Source organism: Lissotriton helveticus, chromosome 1_1 (assembly GCF_964261635.1).
Source record: "Lissotriton helveticus chromosome 1_1, aLisHel1.1, whole genome shotgun sequence".
NCBI lineage: Eukaryota > Metazoa > Chordata > Amphibia > Caudata > Salamandridae > Lissotriton > Lissotriton helveticus.
In genome coordinates, this window is record NC_136057.1 from 53100781 (window position 1) to 53124945 (window position 24165).

Below are 24165 nucleotides of genomic sequence, written 5' to 3' on the forward strand. Positions count from 1 at the left end.
TACTTTGTCTCCGCCGTGGCATAACTTCTCCAACAGCACTCAGGCGTAAGAGCCATTGGAGAAATGGCTACATGCCAGTCCAGTTTAGATCCTGGACATGTAGTAATTTTATGCTGTTTCTTACTGCCAGAAGGAACAATAAAAGCATTATAATGCTCCACTCACCATGGGAGAAGACTCCCATGGCGAAAGGAGCATTTTATTTTTTGTTTACAAAAAGAAAATCTTATTTCAGGATTTTCTTTTTGCAAACAATAAACAATTACTCCATGCTACAGGTCTGCGTCCTGCTGGCACAGCCCCGTAGAAGAGAGTAATATACATTGCCAGGAACCGCCGTCATATTTCGATAAATGACTGCCAAGCAGGCAGTCATTTATAAATTAGGTGGACGTCTCTCCACCATGGGTATGAAGTAATATATTCTGTTCCATTGGCAAAACTGCAGGCCATCCTCCAAGTAATAAATCAAGCCCATAATTATATTCCATAATTGTGTCTTATTTGAATATGTCCAATATGTTGGACGTTACCTTGTTCGATGTACTGAGCAGAAGCGCAGGAAAGGCCTCTTTAGGAAGTGGCCAGGTCTTATAGGCATTGCGCCATTAACAGGTTGGATCTGTGATTCATCTAGAGTTGCTGTCTTTAGTGACAAAAGTTTCACTTCCATGACTTCCTGGAGGGTTCTGCTCTATAGTGGAAATCCGGATCGTTACAATTCTGTTTGATTACCGTGACTTTTTGTTGTTCTGGAAGTGAAGTTCCAAGTTGTTGATCTTTTGGTCAATTGAGCAAAGAGAGAGGAATAATTTTGGTGCCTCTGATTGATGAAGGGACATGTATGCGCTGATTAGTCACTGAATTGATGGTAAATGTAGTTTTTGTGTTTGACTGTCTTAATGGCTGCTGCGAATATTGCAGCAAAGATTAAGGAGCCTAATCCTCACCTTTGTATATTTAATACGATTGATAGTTCTTGACACAAAACTTGCTAAACCTTTTATCCTTCAAAATCTTCTGTTACGTTGTACACTCCAGTGCACAGGAACAGTTTCAACTCACAGAAAGCCCTTTAAATGTTCAATGATGGCATACACTCCAGTGTGCGTGAACAGCTTCCTGTTTAAGATGCATGTATGATACCCCTCCATCTCTAGGACTCTCTGAGGCCACATGTCATGTGTTACTATGTACGGAAAGAAAGGAATTAGTTTATAACATTCTTCAGCCAGACAACCATCATTGCAAATGTACTATAAAAAGTTCCCATGCTTCTCTGTTTTACAAAAACATATTTTATAGATTTTTATGCTTAACAATCCAGCGAGAGAGCGAATCATATGTAACAAAATGCATATATGAGTTTCCTACTGTAATCAGAGCGCGATCATTTCAACGTACTAATATTCTGTAAAGAGGTGTTACCACCATAGAAGATGCAGTGACAGTGTTGTAACTCATAGTAGCAGTGCTGGTGTCACTGGTATGTTCATTCATTCTACATCAACTTAGCCTAGCCCCGCCTTCCTATAACTTACAACAAAAACATTCCCACCCCCTCCCTTCCCTAGACTCCCTCCTGTCCTCCCATAAGCCGATAAATAATTGGTTTAGTCCCTGTTCGTATATATATTTCAAATTAATTGGTCTACAGCTGTGCGTGTATCTGGTTTCTTCATGTCTGGGGTGGATCTGTTTTTGGTTTTCTACGTTTTGTATTGGTGGGTGAGTATCTAAACTACAGCGTCTGAATGTAATGAAGCTTCAGCGGATATAAAGAGTTCAAGCACTGCGGCCCATTCTAGTGAAATAGGGGTCTTTCTTAATCCCCTGGTTTCCTCCCTCCTTATTGCCATGTTTTCGGCCCTTCCCCATCTGACTACTTCTCCATGCTAGGTGAGCATCGCAGGGGGCAATGCGGATTTCCAACTCATAGTAATTGAGGGTTTTCCAATATTAGGGCTAAGTTCCAAATCAGGGTTGCACTGTTTGTTTCCTGCGTTTACGGCGCAGTCCTAGTATACAGTATTCTGCGGTGTGTGTCCCTATTATGTTCGTAACAGTTCCTTAGACCTTCATCACATTTGCCCAGAACGGGATCAATCCCATAGCATATGTAGCAGATCAGCAGTCTGTGCAAAGCATTGGGGACAGTGATCTCCCACCTCCGGGTACATCTTTTTTTAATTGGAGCGGTGTAAGGTAGGCCCTTTGTAACACCATGTGTTGAATACGTTTTAATTTGGCATTGCAGGATACTTTTTTGGGGTATTCTAATGTGATATCCCATTCTTTGTCAATTGTTTCTTTACCTATATCAGTGCTCCACTTTTCTCTGAGCGCCTCCCGTGAAACTGCTGTGTGGGAGGGAATTCCCTTGTACAGCCCTGGGGTTAAATGCCTTCCATTGCCCATAAGGTGTAATGTATGTTCTAAATTGTGTGTGGGGGCTCTCTGCTATCTGGTGCCCAGTTCCGTCTAATGTACCTACTGGTGCCGCATGTAGAATGTAAAGGGAATTTGGTACCCCTTGCTTTCTAACAAAATTCGCATGATCTAATAAAAAACTGTCAGTGAACAGCATCCCAACAGTGTTCACACCTTCTCATTTCCATCTGGAGATGCTTCGAGTTTTTATTACTCTTGTTTGTGTGGGGATCCCTAACAATGGAACATTGGGGGCGCAGGGGAGTAACCTCTTAGTGTATTGGATTGTTTTTTTCCAATACCTGAGGGCTGTTTTGAGCAAAGGAGGAGCCGCTATTGGGGTCCTTCCTCCAGGCAATACCAGGGCATGGAGGGTCCTCTGCTCTGGTGTCTGTTGCGTCATCACTGTCTCATGGAGGGTCCTCTGCTCTGGTGTCTGTTGCGTCGTCCCTGTCTCATGGAGGGTCCTCTGCTCTGGTGTCTGTTGCGTCATCCCTGTCTCATGGAGGGTCCTCTGCTCTGGTGTCTGTTGCATCGTCCCTGTCTCATGGAGGGTCCTCTGCTCTGGTGTCTGTTGCGTCGTCCCTGTCTCATGGAGGGTCCTCTGCTCTGGTGTCTGTTGCGTCATCCCTGTCTCATGGAGGGTCCTCTGCTCTGGTGTCTGTTTTGTCATCCCTGTCTCATGGAGGGTCCTCTGCTCTGGTGTCTGTTGCGTCGTCCCCGTCTCATGGAGGGTCCTCTGCTCTGGTGTCTGTTGCGTCATCCCTGTCTCATGGAGGGTCCTCTGCTCAGGTGTCTGTTGCGTCATCCCTGTCTCATGGATGGTCCTCTGCTCTGGTGTCTGTTGCGTCATCCCTGTCTCATGGAGGGTCCTCTGCTCTGGTGTCTGTTGCGTCATCCCCGTCTCATGGAGGGTCCTCTGCTCTGGTGTCTGTTGCGTCGTCCCCGTCTCATAGAGGGTCCTCTGCACCGGTGTCTGTTGAGTCATCCCCGTCTCATGGAGAGTCCTCTGCTCTGGTGTCTGTTGCGTCATCCCTGTCTCATGGAGGGTCCTCTGCTCTGGTGTCTGTTGCGTCGTCCCCGTCTCATGGAGGGTCCTCTGCTCCGGTGTCTGTTGCGTCATCCCTGTCTCATGGAGGGTCCTCTGCTCTGGTGTCTGTTGCGTCATCCCCGTCTCATGGAGGGTCCTCTGCTCTGGTGTCTGTTGCGTCGTCCCCGTCTCATGGAAGGTCCTCTGCTCTGGTGTCTGTTGCGTCATCCCCGTCTCATGGAGGGTCCTCTGCTCTGGTGTCTGTTGCGTCATCCCCGTCTCATGGATGGTCCTCTGCTCTGGTGTCTGTTGCGTCATCCCCGTCTCATGGAGGGTCCTCTGCTCTGGTGTCTGTTGCGTCATCCCTGTCTCATGGAGGGTCCTCTGCTCTGGTGTCTGTTGCGTCGTCCCTGTCTCATGGAGGGTCCTCTGCTCTGGTGTCTGTTGCATCATCCCTGTCTCATGGAGGGTCCTCTGCTCTGGTGTCTGTTGCGTCATCCCCGTCTCATGGAGGGTCCTCTCCTCTGGTGTCTGTTGCGTCATCCCTGTCTCATGAAGGGTCCTCTGCTCTGGTGTCTATTGCATCATCCCTGTCTCATTGAGGGTCCTCTGCTCTGGTGTCTGTTGCGTCATCCCTGTCTCATGGAGGGTCCTCTACTCTGGTGTCTGTTGCGTCATCCCTGTCTCATGGAGGGTCCTCTGCTCTGGTGTCTGTTGCGTCGTCCCCGTCTCATGGAGGGTCCTCTGCTCTGGTGTCTGTTGCGACATCCCCGTCTCATGGAGGGTCCTCTGCTCTGGTGTCTGGTGCGTCATCCCTGTCTCATGGAGGGTCCTCTGCTCTGGTGTCTGTTGCGTCGTCCCTGTCTCATGGAGGGTCCTCTGCTCTGGTGTCTGTTGAGTCATCCCTGTCTCATGGAGGGTCCTCTGCTCTGGTGTCTGTTGCGTCATCCCTGTCTCATGGAGGGTCCTCTGCTCTGGTGTCTGTTGCGTCATCCCTGTCTCATGGAGGGTCCTCTGCTCTGGTGTCTGTTGAGTCATCCCTGTCTCATGGAGGGTCCTCTGCTCTGGTGTCTGTTGCGTCATCCCCTTCTCATGGAGGGTCCTCTGCTCTGGTGTCTGTTGAGTCATCCCCGTCTCATGGAGGGTCCTCTGCTCTGGTGTCTGTTGCGTCGTCCCTGTCTCATGGAGGGTCCTCTGCTCTGGTGTCTGTTGCGTCATCCCGTCTCATGGAGGGTCCTCTGCTCTGGTGTCTGTTGCGTCATCCCCGTCTCATGGAGGGTCCTCTGCTCCGGTGTCTGTTGAGTCATCCCTGTCTCATGGAGGGTCCTCTGCTCTGGTGTCTGTTGCGTCATCCCTGTCTCATGGAGGGTCCTCTGCTCTGGTGTCTGTTGCGTCATCCCTGTCTCATGGAGGGTCCTCTGCTCTGGTGTCTGTTGCGTCGTCCCTGTCTCATGGAGGGTCCTCTGCTCTGGTGTCTGTTGCGTCATCCCTGTCTCATGGAGGGTCCTCTGCTCTGGTGTCTGTTGCGTCATCCCCGTCTCATGGAGGGTCCTCTGCTCTGGTGTCTATTGCATCATCCCTGTCTCATTGAGGGTCCTCTGCTCTGGTGTCTGTTGCGTCATCCCTGTCTCATGGAGGGTCCTCTGCTCTGGTGTCTGTTGCGTCATCCCCGTCTCATGGAGGGTCCTCTGCTCTGGTATCTGTTGCGTCATCCCTGTCTCATGGAGGGTCCTCTGCTCTGGTGCGTCATCCCCGTCTCATGGAGGGTCCTCTGCTCTGGTGTCTGGTGCGTCATCCCTGTCTCATGGAGGGTCCTCTACTCTGGTGTCTGGTGCGTCATCCCTGTCTCATGGAGGGTCCTCTGCTCTGGTGTCTGTTGCGTCGTCCCCGTCTCATGGAGGGTCCTCTGCTCTGGTGTCTGTTGCGACATCCCTGTCTCATGGAGGGTCCTCTGCTCTGGTGTCTGGTGCGTCATCCCTGTCTCATGGAGGGTCCTCTGCTCTGGTGTCTGTTGCATCATCCCTGTCTCATGGAACGTCCTCTGCTCTGGTGTCTGTTGCGTCGTCCCCGTCTCATGGAGGGTCCTCTGCTCTTGTGTCTGTTGCGTCATCCCTGTCTCATGGAGGGTCCTCTGCTCTGGTGTCTGTTGCGTCATCCCTGTCTCATGGAGGGTCCTCTGCTCTGGTGTCTGTTTCGTCGTCCCCGTCTCATGCAGGGTCCTCTGCTCTGGTGTCTGTTGCGTCATCCCTGTCTCATGGAGGGTCCTCTGCTCTGGTGTCTGTTGCGTCATCCCGTCTCATGGAGGGTCCTCTGCTCTGGTGTCTGTTGCGTCATCCCCGTCTCATGGAGGGTCCTCTGCTCTGGTGTCTGTTGCGTCATCCCCGTCTCATGGAGGTTATGACCTGCAAGTCCAGTCTGATAGCCTTTAAAGTTGACTCGCATAGCAGTGCGCCTTAAAGTCCGGGACCCCCAAGCCTCCCTGGTCAGCCACTCTCCTGCGGCCCCACCCCATATTAATTCTAATAGCAGCGTATTCAAGGTCTTGAAGATGGTTTTTGGTACTACTACTATGGCAGATTTTTGAAATAATATAGCAGTCTTGAGAGCATATCCATTTTTGAAATGGGAACTCTGCCCGCCACTGAAAGTGGTAATAAGGTCCAGAATGCGATCTGATTTTAAGTGCCTTGGTTGCACGTAATAGGTTACCGTCTAGTAGTTCCTGCGTTCCCCTATATATTTGTATGCCGAGGTATATGAAAGTAGTACGCTCAACTGGGAATGCCCAGGGGCCAAAGTGGATCGGCTCTACCCGTGCTGTGTCATTGAACTAGTAGGCATACGATTTGGACTAATTCATGGAAAGGCCTGAAAGACTTTGGAAGGGAACAAATATAATTGAGATGGGCTCGAGATCACCCTGTAGGTTGTTTAAATAAAGAATAATATAATCTGCGTATGATGAGAGAATATGATTGCTGTTTCCGATCTTAATACATTTTTCTGTTGCAAAGGAGCGTAGTTTGATGGCTAAGGGTTCGAGTGCTAATATGAACAAAAGCGGAGACAGCGGGCATCCCTGACGCGTGCCACAGGCTACCGCATAAGCCTGTGAAATGTGGGCACCCGTGCGGACCCGTGCAGTAGGTGCTGTGTATAATAAGTTAGCCCATCTCACAAACTCCCTCTGGATAACAAATTTCAAAAGGGCAGTTAGCATGTATTTCCAGCTTAGTGTGTCAAAAGCTTGCCTCAGGTCTAGGGAGATTTAACCAACTCCAGTGTTATCCGCAGTTGTAGAAGTCAATACGCGATATAGTCGCCTAATACTGAGGGAGGTGTTATGGGCAGGCATGAAACAGCATTGATCTATGTTTATTAGTTTTGGTAAATATTGAAGTAGTCTACGGGATAATATTTTCTTGATATGTTATATTCGGTGTTTAATAAAGAGAGAGGTCGGTATCCGGACATGTCCCTTTGGTTCCTGCCTAAGTTTGGGAGGGAAGTGACCAGTGCCTGCCGTGAGGTAGGAGGGAGGGACCCTGTGTCTAGTGATTCCTGGTACAGGCGCCCTAATTGGGGCACCAATGCCGCCGAGAAGATCTCATAAAGCTCCACCGGGAGGCCGTCCAGGCCCGGGCTTTTGTTTCTTGGATGTTCTTTTATCGCTTCTGTAATTTACATTTTTGAAATGGGTTCTTGTTAGAAATGGGATTTCTGGTTGGCTAAGGCTTGCGCCAAAGTCAGGCAGAAACCACCATTCTAAGTCAGGGCAAGGAAGTCACCCGCCAAGATAACCCCTGCTCACCCTCTTGGTAGCTTGGCACGAGCAGTCCAGCTTATCTCAGAGGTGATGTGTTAAGCATTTGCGCACGCACCCACCAGCAACGACATCCAAGGCCCCCCACAAAAGGAACTCCACACAAGGTTATATAAAAATAGCCTTTGTATTATCAAAACACATCAGAATCATAATCACAGGATGTACATTGTGCCAACTGGCACGGGCAAGATTTACAAGGGATTATATGGACACAGGACAGGGCCACACGGACCACTGTCAGGAATAAGCACTTGGTAGAACTAGAACATAGAACAAGCAGAAGCTTCACACATGATGCATAGAAACACATTCAGAGGTATAGGCTAGAAGCTTACACATGAGGCATGAAAACCCATTCAGAGGTATAGGCTAGAAGGTTTGCACATGATGCATAACAACACATTCAGAGGTGTAGGGAAAACACATGATGCATAAAAACACATTCAGCGGTGTCAGTGAAGACACATGACGCATAAAAACACATTCAGCGGTGTAGGAAAAAAACATGACGTATAAAAACACATTCAGAGGTGTCAGTGAAGACAAATGACGCATAAAAACACATTCAGAGGTACCAGAACACAGGGTGCGCAAAACATACAACACTCAGTACATTTCCTAGCACCCTAAGAAGCACATAACTCACAACAAAGTCCAGGTTGCGCCACTGCGCCAAAAACCTAAACATAGCTGCTGCCCAGTACTTGCTGGGCAGCTGGGGACAGGGACATAACAGGGCCTAAACGCTGCAGCTGGCACTAAGTGCTGCGCAGCTGGGGAAGGCCAATGTAGGGATGAAGGAGTGTGACTCACTCCTGCGTCAAAGTACATGTCCCTAGAAAGAAAAGAACCTAAACGGAGCAGCTGCCCACAAAGTGCTGGGCAGCTGAGGACAAAACTGCGTCAGAGGGCTCTCGCTATCCCTTAGAAACAAATAGCGCCAACGTTGGAGCCCTCTAGGCTCTAGAACACTACATGTGCCCTCTGGCTGCTCAAACACAAAGACTGCGCAAAACAGAGCCATCGGGCTCTCTAGATCACTGGGGCCTTGGAGCCACGGGGCTCTTTAAAGAAATACATGCCCCCAAGTTGGAGCGGCCGCTGCCATCGGGCCGCTCTGAAAACGGGCACTGCGCTGGTATGTGCACGGGGGGGAGCGGGCACCGACAACATGCCCCGACACCACCCCCCCCCCCCCTAAACAACCAAGTGTGGGCCCCTCTGGGCCCGAGTAGCCACTTGTGCCAAACGATGGCGTTCTCAGGCTGTAAAACAAACATGGGGGTGGAGGAGCTACCTCGGCTCCTCGAACAATCATGCCCCGCATACGTTGGAGCAGCCCTCTGCCAAGCGGGGCTGCTCTGAGGGAGGCACCGGCATGGTGCCTTCGTTTTGCTTCCTCCCCCTCGCCCTGTACACTCACCGGGCTGCTCTTTCCTTCTCCGGCGGTGGGGGCATCTACGCGGCGGCACTCTGCGGGGCTCTCTCCACACGAGAGCCCCGCCTCTGCAAGGCACCTGCTTCACTTTCCCTTGGTGGCGGCCCCAAGGCTCTCCATAACTTACTGGAGCCCCGGGCCGCGAGAAGCCCTCCCTCGGCCGGCTGCTTCTTCCTAGTGCCAGCGTCACTTCCATTCGGCGGCCCCGCCCACAACCAGGAGGGCCGCGGCGGCCTTCTTAACGCAGCTCGGGCCGTGGCGGGGAGACTCGGAAATGAGGGGTGGGCACCCTCGGGTGGCACATAAAATGTAGAAGCGAGGTGGGGACTCGCTAAGGCACACCTAAACGGGGTGTCACCCGGGGCAAGGAGAATAATATCGGTACGGCGGCCATCATGCAGGGTGCGCACCTGCGAAGGGCAAATAGAGGGGGGGTCCCCAGGAAGGGGGACTCCCTCACACACAAAGCAGCCCAGCGCTGCAGGGTTCCCATGGCGCGCTCCCAGAGTGAAAAACCAAGCGTTCAACAGGCCAGCATCCCAAAGGAAAATACAGCTCTCTCATGCTAAAAAAGGCTTGCAAAAGTCCTGTGGGCAAGGAAGAAAGTCAAAAAGGGGTCCAGGAGTAACGAAAAGGAGCAGGCAGCTCCCAGCAAAGCAAGCTCCCAGTTATCCAGCATCCAGGGCATCCAGGGGCTGCGCAAGGCCCAGGGAGGCAAGTCTTCCCCTGGGCCCCAGCAGCAGCACGCCCCTGGTAGATTCAAGTAGGAACACAAGAACCTTTTACAAGAGGTCACAGCCTCTTTTTATACACAAAATCCCTTTGTCTCCAGGGTGTAGGGTTGCGGCAAAACCAGACGCAGCTGGTTTGGGAGCACTCTGATGGGCTCAGCCCCTCACTCTATTCACTGGCCAGGCTAGGGTCATTAGACACACCACAGGGGGCGGAGCCAGCATTGTGTGGGGAAAGCCCAGCCCTATTCAGGTCCCAGGTGCAGCCCCTCCCTGCCATCAACATGCAGATCTCCCCATTCACCACCGGGGCAGACCCACCCAGACTCCAGGAGCCTGGCACACCAGCCAGCTCCAACCAATCACAAGCCAGCACGTTCACTGCACAGACAGGCCAACTTCTAGAAGTGGCACTTCCACACTAGACACATGAACGCCGCACACATCATCGCGCAGCATTTAATCACACGAGTCCGCACATACCAAACGTGCACCTGCACTCCCACGCATCAGGAATTACCATGGACACTCACATTCCCCATGTATTCCTATGGGAGGGCAGGCCATTCTCACACACGCATTCAGAGAGTGCACGCACTTTACACTGCGCCACAGTGCTAAAGTGCGCAAAGACCAGAAATCATTCTAATTATGTAACACTAAAAGGCAGAAAGTTCAGGGGTGAACCTGCCAGAAGGGCTAAGTCCAACAGTTCTGCTAACTCTTTTTGGTGCGCTTCTAGTAATTGGGGTAATACAAGACCATATAGGAACGCCTCCAATGCATCTTCCTTGGGATCGCTAGGTGATGCATATCATTTCATGGTTTCATAATACTTCATAAATGCTATATTTATGTCCGATTGCGTGTTTACTGTGGTTCCCTCATTCGTGTTGCTCTCTTGTATGGGGGTTGGAGCATCTTTCAAAGTCCTGGCCAGGAGAGAGCCAGCCTGATCTGCCTCTGCATGTTGTTTTTGTGTATATGTTCGATAATCTATGACTCGTAGTCACTTTAATTAGTCTTTATTCGATATATTTCAATCATCAAAGACATTTTACAAAAAGAATTTGTTGTTTTTATCCCACCCCTCCCCCCCCACCCCACAAATATACAGGATCCACAATGAATTAATACAATAAATAAGCAAAAGTAATAAACATCTTCCTATCTCATCCTATTTACATTATTACACAATCTTAAAATATCCTATTTACATCTTTACATAATCTTAAAATATCCAGCTAAGTTCATTAGTGCCAACCGAAAAAATAAAAAAGTAACAACTACTTATATGGTTTGCATAGTTTATCACAAAGAAAAATATACTGGTCAGAAATTCAAATAAACGCAAACAGTACGACAGGAAATAACAATCCTAAACTTATTCCAAACAGATTTTGCGTGCCCGAATTATCCACATCCAGTGGAGGAATTTTGCCATAGCTATAACAACAGGCTGAGAGGTGTCTGTTCTTAAGATCCTGACAGCCTCGTTTGACGTTTTTAAACCTAACTGGATGCAAATTGGTTTAAGCCATGAGCGTCTGGGTATTCTATATTCAGGGCAGGCAAATAACACATGTCCGATGTTTTCATTATGGTCCGGACAGAAGGGGCACCTTGGAGTTTGTACCTTATTCCATTTCACTATTAGGGCATTTAGTGGAAGTGTCCCCACCCTCAGCTGATGGTACCTCTTCCGGTCCCCTGGGACCGTGATCCAATCCCAGTAGGATTCGAGGGCCGGTGAGTGCTTGAGCTCCAAATAATCATATGTAAAGGTACGGTCAATATGATTCCTAAAGCACTTAATCTCCACCATGCTCCAATAGAGTTCACGAAGTATCTTTTTCGGTGGAAATACACTATTTAGGGGATCATCCCACAATTGGGATAGACCCAGTGCCCTATATAGAAGTTTAGCCTCTTTCATCCAGACTATCTTACTAGCAGTATCCAGGGTTCTCACCTCCAGGAAGCCTTGGGCATACTGGGAGAGTTCAGGGGTTACCCATAGCCTTCTCCAGTAGGCCACAATTCTATACCTGGCTATGTCCCTAAAACTATAAAATCCCAAATCATACTTTAGAGGTATCAATGGGGTTGACATTGGTAACCCAGTAATGTTGCGGAGAAATTTGTTCTGTGCTACCGTCAACTTAGTAAGATTACTGGACCCCCAGAGTTCAGCTCCGTAAAGAACAGCTGCTCCGACCTTAGCGTTGTAGATTTTTAGGACAGGTCTAATTGGTTTGGTATAAGATGAAAAAAGCTCCTTTGTGAGAACTCCTGCAAGTTGTGCATGTTTTGTATCTAGTTCATTTATATGCTGTTTCCAATCTAGATTGTAGGACAAATTGATACCAAGGTACTTAAAGACCTGGGTCTGCTCGAGCTGGACCCCATCCATAATAACTCTACCTCTAATGTGTTTCCGCTTGTGCATAACCATAAATTTAGTTTTGCTGGTATTAATTACAAGACCATGATCAATGCAAAATGCTTCAAAAACCCTAATGGCCTTTTGAAGTCCCTGCTGGGTCTTTGATATCAGTAAGGTATCGTCCGCAAACATCAACAGGGGGATCAGCCTTCCTGCCAACCTTGGGGCATCCGTGGGCTGATGTTCGAAATAACTGATCACCCTGTTGATGTATAACGAGAAGAGTGTTGGTGCGAGCACGCATCCTTGGCGTACACCCCTCCCAATGGGGAACTTCTCAGTGGTACTACCCTGCTGATTCCACCGTACTTGTGCAAAGCTGTTTTCATGCATCCTGATCAGTAGAGACAGGATTTCTTTTGGAATACCCTGGTCATGTAGGATATTCCACAACTTATAGCGGGGAACTAAATCAAAAGCTGATTTTAAATCAACAAAAGCCGCAAAAAGCATCCCGCCCCCTAATAAAACTGTGCGCCAATACAATAAAACAAATCTAAAAACTTGGTCGATAGTGCTGGTATGGCTGCGGAAACCAGCCTGCAGGGGAGATAATATATCGTGATCATCTATCCACCCATGTATTCGCTGTAATAATAACCTTGCCACAACTTTTTGTATACATGCAATCAGGCTAATAGGCCTGTAATTGCCTGGATCCGAGCATGCCCCCTTTTTAAAGATGGGGATAATCTCGGCTCCTTTCCAGGTCTCAGGAATAGGCGAGCCCTTTGCAATAGCGTTGGCTAACAGCTGAATATAGGTGGCCCATAGGTCCTTGTCGTGCATAAACAAATCTGCAGGGATAAAATCTAGGCCCGGGGCTCTGGCTTTAGGTATACAGCTCAGAGTTTTTAGGATGTCATCTTTGGAGAAGAGTAAGGGGCTCGTAAGAGTATCTGCTAAGGCTAGACACTCCTCTTGACCTTCATCCTCAGCAGCAAAGTGAGTAGAAAAATGGGATACCCAGGCTTCTGGTAACACATGGTTTGTGGGTTCTCCTCTATTGGCCCCCCTTCCCCATTTAACAATGTTCCAGAAGGGTGTCATGGATCTTTCCCTACTGGCTTCGAGGAGATCCCTCCAGTAGCCTTCCTCCCAGTCCCTTTTTGCACTGAATTGCACTTTTTTGTACATAACTCGGGCCTCCCTTATTTTAGTTTTGTCTCTAGTTTTTACCGCATCTGACAGGAACCTATAGGCAGTCCTGCAGGTCTTGTCATACCACTGATCCTCCTTCCTTATCGGTCTACGTGGCTTCTTCTTAGCTTTCTTTACAAAAAACAATTTTAACTTGTTAAAAAATTTATCATGGATCCTGCTAATTTCAGCTATCGGGGTATTTTTATCATTTATATCCTGGACTTCTTGGATGGCCAGGGTTGTTAAATCCCTTATAGCTATCATGCTTTCCTCATTGGCTGCACAGATTGCCCATCTGATGTGTCTTTGATCATTGGAAAGGTTTATCTGAACATTTTCCCTCTCTTCCTCATTTGTCATCAGATCGAACAATTTAAAAGTTAAAATCAATGGGTCGTGGTCACTTTCCACCCTTGTCTCAATCCTCATATCAAGAACATTTCCCCAATTCTCTTTGTTAGTCAATATATAATCAATACGACTATGTGTAATTCCATTAGAGAAAGTAGGGGCACCCTGCTTATCTGATAATGTTCTTCCGTTAGTGGCCCTCAACCCAGACTCAACACATAGTACTTTTAACTGTAATGCAGCCTCAGACCATCTTTTGATGGGTAACAAGGAAAGCTGTGGGATTTCCCAAATGAAGTCCTCTTCAATAGTGAGGTCAACGTCCTGATTATCAAGTGGTTCAAAACAACAATTAAAATCACCACCAATAATAATATCGGCATTCAGACAGTGTTGTTTTAATAGAATATCCAACAGTTCAACCGCCTTAGTGGGTTTACCACCCGGTAGGCCCCTTGAGTAGATGTTAAAGATAAAGATGTCCCTACTGGGCGGTCGCTGTAATTTGACCAATAATATATCAGAACTATTGGTATCTATTTGTAACACTGAGTAGTCATTATTCTGCTTAATCCATGTTACCAAGCCACCTTTTGCCCTTCCCCTTGAGCTCGGGGTAGCTGGAATGAAATAATGTAAATATCCCTGAATTGGATCGGGTTCTAGCTGCCAAGTCTCCTGAAAAAGGATTATATCCTTTGAATCCAGGAAAGTTAGCAGATCCTGTGAAAGAATCTTATTTTTTAACCCTGCAACATTCCAGGACATTAAGGTACGTTGTATATTGATATTGTCACTGGTAGATTTTGTACTATCGATTTGACCTTCACACTGTTGCTGGGTTGGATCATATTCACATGTGTTATCATCTATAACAGCCAATTCAGGAGACAAATTCTCATTTGACTCAAGGATATCATTATTAACAGTATGTTGGGAACATTCAATACACTGGTGAGCATTAATCATATTACCAGACTCGTCCTGTATGTTGCTTACATTAATCAAAGCATCAGTTAATCCAGTATTTGGCCGGGTGACCGTTTCCCTGCCAGCATGAATGCCAACAGGAATTAGAAGGTTTTCAAATCTATTGCCCAGTCAATCACAATCATTTAGCCCTGATAAGGCTTCATATCTATTACCTAAAACCATACCCCAATCATTAAAGGGAACCCCTTGGCCTCTGTTGTTTCTCACAGTGTTCCACATAGGTCCAGGAGTCCTTGGAAAAGTCACATTCTCTTGCTCTCCATAAAAAATTTTTAACGTAAGAGGAACAACAGATCCTGCTCTTCTTTGGGGGGGATTGATATGGTTTAGGAGATTTGGCAAAACACCTGGATGGGAAAAAGTCACTATAACACAATCTCCCTTGAATCCTTTCGGTCGATTTCCAATCCATGCCACCCTCTTAGTGGATTTAATCTCGGATGCAAGTTGATTTTTTCCTCCTGGTGCCATTTGCGTATTATTTGTTAGCCAATAGAGGGCCTTACTAGACAAGGATGCTGGTGTTTCGGATTGTGCATCTGTTGGCGGGGGAACATTGGCCAGGACCAGGACCACTGGGGAGGCTTCTTCAATAAATTGAAGGGGATCTGTTTCCTGACAGTTTATTTGCACATTACCTTTTGGTCCTGGTACCCCAGCGGTGTGCAAGGGTCGATTAGTAGAATGAGTTTCATTCCTGGCTGAACTTTCAGGGAGCGTAGGACTGCTCTCTTTTTCTATAGAGCTCCTTGCCTTAGGTTCGATTGATTTCGCCATTTGTGTCACTAAGGTATTAACCGTCTCAACCCCTTCCACAGCTTTGACTTGAAGACCACTCATCTTTTTTACCTCCGCGTTCAATTTGTCAATCTTGGCGATTAAAGGCTTAATGATGGTTGTGATTTTAGAATCAATAATGTCTGCTATTTTCTGAAGCAAATCGTCCTCATTATAGCTTTTATCGTGATTGCTTTTATCAGGAACATTAGTGTCACCATCATCTAAGATTTTTGCCTTATTTTTCCCTGTCGGAGTAGCATTTTTCCTCCTATTACCTGAGCGTAACCCCATCCGCTTTTGATGTGTTTTCCTGTTTTTTCTCGAAGGTCGAGTTTCCTGCTCAGGGGATGGCAAATCATCAACATTATGCGCCAGAGTCTCGTGTTCAAGGTCAATGTTTATTCCTTGGTCTGGTGGCACTATATTTGCGACATCATCCAGGATAAGGCTATTCTGATCATCCAAGTTTGGAGTAGGATGGACCGTAATGTCTATTAGGTTAGTGGAGTCATCAAATACTAAAGACCCTGAATGTTGAGGACTTTGGATAGGGCTTAGTAGCTGTAGCTCAGGCGACTGACTTAGTCCTAATGATTCTCTTCTATCTTTATTTATTTTGGTTATAACTTGGAACTCGTAGTCACTTTAAGAGTCCAGCATGTGTGATGTGAGCCTCTTGTAGGGCCGGTTCCTTTGAGGTCTCAGTGATTGTTGTCTGCTCCAGTCTACTTTCTATTTCTTTTAGCGCTCTATTAATCGTTTGTCGGGCTCCCACTATTGTGCTGATAGCTACCCCTCTAATAACTGTCTCAAATGCCTTCCCATTCTCCATGACGTGATTCTGTAGTATCAGCATTTTCTGAGAAATAATTCAAAATAGCTGCGGCTAGGTTGTTGCAAAATACAGAGTCTTCTAGTTTTTGGGGCTGCAGTTTCCATGTTGGGGTTGAAGTAGGAATTTTCCCCCAGGAAAATGTTACCTCTAGGGGGTTGTGGTCCGACAGCGTTTTCCCGAAGTATGTGGTTTGGTCAATTTATGCAACTAGGTGCAAAGAGCAAAATATCCTATCTATTCGTGTATGTAACAAATATGGGGTAGAGTAAAATGAATACTCCCAGCCGCTCTGATTTTTAGTGCGCAAGCATCCGTTAGTGCCCATCCCTTCACCCATCTATGCAGAGAGGCTGCTTGTTTCTTGGCGCCTGCTCCCTGCAATGGAGGGTGAGAGCGATCGAGGTCTATATCAAGGACTGCATTGTAATCCCCTCCCAGAAGCCAGGGGGATTCTACCCAATCAGCTAGGATATTGTTACGGGTACCTAAGAATGTTTCTTGCTCTGCATTTGGGGCGCATATAATGCCAATCACTATATGCATATCGTCTAGTGTACCGTGGATCAATACATATCTACCGTTCACATCCACTCTTTGGTCTAATGCAACAAAGGGAGTGCCGTTTCTGATCCATACAGCAGCTCCCCTTGCAAAGGCAGAGTATGTTGTATGGTATATTTGACCCATCCATTTTTTCTGTAGCTTGGTGGCCTCTGAGTTAGTGAGGTGTGTCTCCTTCATTAAAACAATATGTGACTTCCACCTATTCAATTGAGCATATATTCTGTGACGCTTAATCAATCAATCAATCATGGCATTTATAAAGCACACTACATAGCCGTGAGGGTCTCAAGGCACTGGGGGGGGGGGGGGGGGGGGGGGGGACACTGCTACTGTTCGAAGAGCCAGGTCTTGAGGAGTCTCCTGAAGGATAGGAGGTCTTTGGTCTGCTGCAGGTGGGTGGGGAGTGTGTTCCATGTCTTGGCGGTGAGGTGGGAGAATGGTCTGCCGCCGGCAGTCACTCTTCGGATGCGGTGGACGGTGCCGAGGGGCGCGGTCTGCGGAGCGGAGCTGGCAGGTTGGGGTGTAGGGGCTGAGTCGGCTGTTGAGGTATGCTGGTCCGGTGTTGTGGAGTGCCTTGTATGCGTGGGTGAGGAGTTTGAAGGTTGTCCTCTTGCTGATGAGGAGCCAGCGCAGGTCTCTCAAGTGGGGTGTGATGTGGCTGCGGCGGGGAATGCCGAGGCTCAGGCGTGCAGAGGCGGTCTGGATGCGTTGGAGCCACTTCAGGAGTTTGGCCCGGGGCTGCTGCGTAGAGTGCGTTGCCATAGTCCAGTCTACTGCTGACGAGGGCCTGGGTGACCGTCCTTCTAGTTTCGGTGGGGATCCACTTGAAGATCCTGCGAAGCATGCGGAGGGTGTTGTAGCAGGAGGAGGAGACATCATTGACCTGCTTCGTCATGGAGAGGGTGGAGTTGAGGATGACCCCTAGGTTGCGTGCGTGGTTGGTGGGTGTGGGGGGTGCTCCTAGTGTAGTCGGCCACCAGGTCTAGAGGGTGGATCCGAGGATGAGGACCTCGTCTTGTCTGAGTTCAGCTTCAGTCAGCTGTTTCTCATCGAGTCGGCGACGGCCTTCATTCCTTCGTGGAGGTTGGTTTTGGCGGTGTGGGGTCTTGGGTGAGGGAGAGGATCAGCTGGGTATCGTCGGCGTAGGAGATGATGTTGAGGTCGTGCCGTCGTGCGATGTGGGCGAGTGGTGCCATGTAGACGTTGAACAGTGTTGGGATGAGCCTTGGGGTACGCCGCAGATCATCTCGGTGGCTTCAGAGCGGAAGGGGGAGGCGAACGCTCTGTGTTCTGCCGGAGAGGAAAGAGGTGGTACAGTCCAGGCCCTTCTCCTGGATTCCGGCGTCGTGGAGGCGTGTTCGTAGTGTCTGGTGGCTTATGCACAGATCCCTTTCATCTAACATTCCAGGTTGTTATTGTGTACTTTCCTAACGTAGCCATACTTTTGTGTGTGTTTTGTCTTACGACTTGTCATTCCTTGACAGCTTGTATACATGGTGGACTTACCTAGGAGTGAGTCAACTGTATGAGTACCCTTAACATTACCCAATACAAGGTCTGTCCGAAGAACTATGGTGGACCAAACTACAAATCAAAGTTGACTATAGTACAATTTGAACTTTGGTGCAGTCACAATGGGGGAGATGGGTTCCATAGTCTGCCATGTTTCTATGGGCGGAGTTCTCTCAGCTGCCATACAGCTGGCTGGGCACAGGACTTTAGTAATGTTGTGAATATATTGCAAGGCCAAGAGAGCATATAGCTCAGTGTCTGGTCTACCTCACGGTATTTTTCTAAGGCCTGATTGACCTCGAGTCAAGTTATTCATCCAAGGTTATCGTTTAAAAATTGTGGGGTGATGGACGGGAAAAGAGCCATACTATTCTCAGAGTCTGAATGCAGGTTAGTATCTTCGGATGATTCGATTGACTCAGCCAGGGAGAGAGTACCTTGGTCGTCAAGTGCTGTTATTAGTGCTGATTTTAGGCTTTCTATTACTTGTTCTGGAGATGGGCTTGTCTTTTGTCTGTACAGAATGCTTTTCTGCGGCCTGATCTTTCTTAACGTGATTCATGTGACTTTTGTGATTTCTGTTTGTGGGACTGTGCCGACCCCTGCAATGTGTCAGGAGCCAGTGTGACCTACGTTCATTCCACAGCCGTCTCTGGGTTTTCAAAGAAATAAGAATTCTGTCCATATATCACTTTTAGTCGGGCGGGGAATAGGAGGGCATATTTGAGATTGTGAGCTCTGAGCATCTTTTTGACCTCCTGGAAGGAGGCTCTTTGGTACTGAACTGCCAACGTAAAGTCTGGGTATAGCGAGATTTGTTTGTTCTCAGATTGAATTGAGGCCTTCTCCCTAGCAGCTCTAACTAAAGTGTCCCGATCTTTATAATTAAGTATTCGCACAATTATTGGCCTGGGTGGTGCCCCGGCTATCGGTGGTCTCTTGGGTATTCTGTGTGCCCTTTCCCCTCTGAAGGATTCGTTTAGTCGCTCCGGGCGATCGTGTCTTGTAGCCACTGTTCCACGAATTGCATTGGGCTTGTTCCTTCACTTCGTTCTGGAAGCCCAACTATTCTCACATTGCCTTGAACGGCCTTCGGCATCGTCCACCCTATCTTGCAGGCTGGACACCTGGCACCGCAGTTGTTCTATCTGTTCTGTGCGGGCTTTGTGTTGTGGTACCATTTCAGTGAGGAGCATTTTATTGTTTTTCACAGTCTAAGCTGTTTTGTCATGATCCGCCATTAGGAGCTTGAAGCCTGTTGTTAGTGTGCTCATTTGTTGCTCAATCACCTTCCTTGATTCCCGGACTTCCTGTAGGATAATATCTAGTTTATCTTCAGGGTCTTCGGTGGCGGTTGGCGGAAGGCAGTCTGGATCAGGTACTTGGACTGCGACGTTCTTCTCATTATGTTCTGCTCCCCGATGAGAGTGGGTCTGGTTGTTTCCCCCTGTACGGCCCATCTTTGGTTATGCAAGGGCATGATTGAAGAGGTGATTATCTTTTACATCAGTGTCACCTTCTTTCACATGTATTTTCAGCGTCTTTGCACCTTGCAAGCAGTGTGAGGTAACTTGCCAGATAGTCCCCAGAAAAAAGTAACAAGGTCACTATAGGGTGGTGCGGCCTTACTCACGAATCACCACTACTTTTGGAGTGCGCTGGTGGCAGTTCTGTGGTGTATGCCCAGGGTGTTCCTTTTGTTTGTACCTGTATTTTATTGGGCAGATGCAGTTCTAGGTATGGGCTAACGGCGCAATACAGCCTTACAGACGCGCTGCACTCACTGCTTATCGGGGGTTTGTTGAGGGGCAGGTGATGAGTGGCACTTGTTGCTTGTTCAGGGCCTGCTGGTTGCCAGACTCCAGGGCTAGCCCAGGCCTCTAGGGATCGAGTCTTCATGCTATTTCGAGTTTGGTCTGTCCACCTGGTACCTGAGCAGAGAGGCCCGGAGCCCAGGGTGCACTTCACACTCACAGTTCTCTTATTTGCTCTGACTGTAAAGGGGTTTGAGTGGATTTGGGCCAACGTTACATCGCGGCACTGCCAGGGCCCCGTGCGCCCGGCGCACCCGTTGTTGATCGAGGCCCCTTTGTTTTTCGATCACTTGATAATGACCAGGTGGAGACCATGCCACATAGGCCTGTTTACATCGAGACTGGATCGCCTGTTCCTCTGTTTTTAAGCTGTAGACCGGACCCTTTAGCAGAGGCAACTGATGTGTTCTGTCAAGACTGGAGGTAGGCGCTCAATTATGCATGTCCCCTGTTCTCCATGCTCGTGAAGCTTATGGCACAGGTCAGGAGACAGAAGATGAAGCTGTTGTTATGGACACTGGGTTGGAGATTGCATGCTCGGTTTCCAGTTCTTCTTGACCTTTCTTTGGATTCTCCAATCCGTGTTCCCCAGACTCAAAACATTCTAAGGGATGTCCACGGAAACTGCCACCTCTTGGAGGAGAAGGTCATTCTCCACTTCATGGCAAGGAAGGTTACAGGGGACGCATCCTCTGGTATGGGCACTTCTCAGAGAAATCAGACTTTGAATTCCTCCCAAACCTAGATATTCACAATTGTAGGACATGAATGTGGTTCTGCACTTCTTGGAATCTTGGCAGGACAACCAATGTATTTCCAGAAAGGAATTGTTGAATAAAATAGCTAGTTTGTCGTGTCCTATATCAGGTAAATGGGTCTCTGATGTCAGAGCCCTGGATATTTCTTTCAGAGTGTACACCCTGGAAGGAGTTATCGTCACAGTGTTAAGAAATTCCAAATCGCATTGCCAGGCAATCCTAAATTGTGCGTAACTTGTGCATGGTATGTTGTTTACGAGGTTATGAGACCATAACAGTGGAGGTGAGACTCCTTGGGACAAAACAGCTGCTCACTGCAATCAAGAAACCATTCAAGCCGGTTCCCCCAGCAACAAATGCACAATTGTTTCGGTGGATTATGACCAAGGATAGAATCGGTGTCTCCATCTTTTGATTGCACTCGGTGAGGGGTTCGATGGCATCAAAAGCCGATACCTTGGGTACCCGTCTTGAGGATAGTTTGAGGGTGGCAGCCTGGTCCTTGGACTCCACCTTTTAAGAAATTCTACTTCAAACCAGTGATGGTGGTGGCACCACTGGTGGTTAATAAGCGTTAAACTTGCATAATCGGAGTCTACGGTCCTAACAAGGAATGTAATTATTGCTCGCAGCATGTAATTGACATGCAGGACTGCCCGGTTGCAGGAAGCTGTGCTGTTTTAACGTGTGTGTGTGACCTTGAGAGCTTTTTAAATCTTTGGCATCAGAGTCTGTGCTTGACCTGTATTTTCTCACTGCCATAATCTGTGCCCCATTGGCGTGGGTCTCCCTTCCATTTTTCGCTGTTGTCTCCTCTGTTTTTTCTGGTATCAGCTGCTCTGGGCGCAGTGCCACTGCCATTCAGTGCCACAGCGCAAATGCTCCCTGTGTAAATATGACTGTGAATTGGTATATCCCTGATTGGCTTATTTGGTTTACCTATTAGTCCCTAGTAGTGTGGCTTGTGTGTGCCCAGGGCTGGTAACCCAAATGCTGCTGGTGGGCATGCAGCTCTGGTTTGCGCCACCCACAGAAGCAGCTGGTAAAGTGTTCCTCAGACCTGCCACTGCAGTGTCTGCGTGCAGTCCAGAACTGCCATCTTGACTGTGAAGTGGCCACACTTCCCAGCCCCTGAACCTTCCCTTAGCAACATGTCAGTCACCCCTATGGTAGGTGCAGTGTGTGCGTAAGGTAGGACATGGCTTTTTATATAGCGCGAACTAGACCCGAACCGAATCAGGTATCAGAGCGCTTTACATATTTTCCAGTTACGTTACATGAGGACACACTTTCATTTTAGGCACGGGGAGATTAAGTGATTTGCCCAGAATCACAGGAGGTTTTTGCGTCGTTACCGAGACTCAAACCCAGATCCCCAGTTCCGAGGTCGAGCGCCCTAGCCGTTAGGCCAACTCCTCTCCCCAATGGCTTGATATGTGTAGCATGTCCTGGTAGTGAATCACCCTCCATTTTGTTTTTCACTGCTGCAAGGCTACCTGTTTTCCATAGGCTAGAATGGGCAGACTGGCTATTACATCTTATAGTCCTATCTGACTCAGGGAACATGGTAGAAATTCGAGTTTAGTATGCCTGAGCTCAGAATAATAAAATACATCTTGTTGGACCTGGCCCTCCTTAAAGGATGACCCCTGAGCTTTTACATTTGTTTCTCAGACCTAGTAATGAATTACAGCCATTTTCGTTTTATCACTCTAAGGATATCTGCCTCCAATAGACCAGAATGGGCAGGTTTGATTATTACATCGGATGATCTATCTGACCCAGAGAACCTGGTAAAAATATAAGGCTAGCGGCCCTGAAATCCGTATTTATTAATACCTTCTTTAGGATGGATGATTTCTAGAATTCTAAGTTGGAAGTATTACTTCTAGGAAGTGACTGTTTCCTCGTCCAATCTTGCTGTGTGCTGCTGCTGGAATGTGTATTCCCCGTCTGGAGATAGTGACAGGGCCTGGGGAAACTCCAGCATCTGGTGTTAGTTGTCTGCTGTTTAGATTAGGGGGAGGAGTGGTTTCTGGGCTGTGTCCTGTCCTCAACAATGCTGACGCCCTGTCCTGTTGGGCGGCTGATGACCCTGCTTTCCTGCTTCAAAGAGAGAGGTGTCCCATGACGGGAGACACCCACAACCAGGATCTGGGCAGGGGAACTCCCTGCCTACTTCAAAGACATCAAAGGCAATTTTTGGTATAAAGAAAAGAACCTCGCACTAGAGAGGCAGACTACCTTTGGAAAAACTCAAGAAGCCTGCTGGACTGCAGAAGGAGAGAACTTTAAGGAAAAGGACTTTGCATCAAGACTTGAGGAAAGAAAGATCTCCAAGGGCCTGGAACTGAGCTGGCACCCTGACTGAAGTCTCAGGAGCAGTAGACTTCATCTTCCTACCTTCCCCTGAAACCCCTTGCTGTGGGTTTGGAGTGCCAGCCGCCGCTTGAGCACTTTCTGGTGACCCCTCGTCACTGGCAGACTGGAAGCGCCGACGCAACTTCAACAGCCCTGCTGACCTCGTCGCGGCTCCATGTCCACGCAACTTCAACAGCCCTGCTGACCTCGTCGCGGCTCCTAGTCCACGCAACTTCAACAGCCCTGCTGACCTCGTCGCGGCTCCATGTCCACACAACTTCAAGAGCCCTGCTGACCTCGTCCCGGCTCCATGTCCACGCAACTTCAAGAGCCCTTCTGACCTCGTCGCGGCTCCATATCCACGCAACTTCAAGAGCCTTGCTGACCTCGTCGCGGTTCCATGTCCACGCAACTTCACGAGCCCTGCTGACCTCGTCGCGGCACCATGTCCAGGCTCCATGTCCACGCAACTTCAAGATCCCTGCTGACCTCGTCGCGGCTCCATGTCCACGCAACTTCAAGAGCTCTGCTGACCTCGTCGCGGCTCCATATCCATGCAACTTCAAGAACCCTGCTGACCTCGTCGCGGCTCCATGTCCACGCAACTTCAAGAGCCCTGCTGACCTCGTTGCGGCTCAAGCACGTTGTTTCCACCGTGAATTACAAGTATCAGCGTGCGCTTCGCACATCACCACAACCGTACCTTGTACGCCCCGTACCTTCAATGCCTCACAAGGATTAGCATGCGCACTGCACCTTACCAAACAGCATCGAGTACGCCTCGTACTCATCGCACGCACCAGCCGGTGCGCTTCGTACTGCAGTTTTCAAACAACATTGAGTACGCCTCGTACTGTCTACACTCTCCAGCCGGTGCGCTTTGTCCTGCACCTCACCAAACAGCATCGAGTACGCCTCGTACTGTCTACACTCCCCAGCTGGTGCACATCGTATTTAACCCAATCGGCCGGTACGGCTCGTACCGCCCACCCGCACTAGTTGTATGCAGCCTTGCCTTTCAACATCGCCCCAGCTGAAGGGGCCTGGCCATTTGTTCAATGTCGCCCCAGCTGAAGGGGCTTGGACTTTTGTTCAACGTCGCCCCGGCTGAAGGGACCTGGTCTTTGGTTCAACATCGCCCCAGCTGAAGGGG

At 48.6% G+C, this 24165-nt stretch overlaps 1 protein-coding gene across 2 annotated transcripts in view; it reads left to right on the top strand.

Moving 5' to 3' along the window:
• The window catches only part of LOC144822243 (uncharacterized), a 102569-nt gene that overhangs the window by 16814 nt on the left and 61590 nt on the right, over nt 1-24165 (top strand). The gene's annotated exons all lie outside the window — the stretch shown is intronic.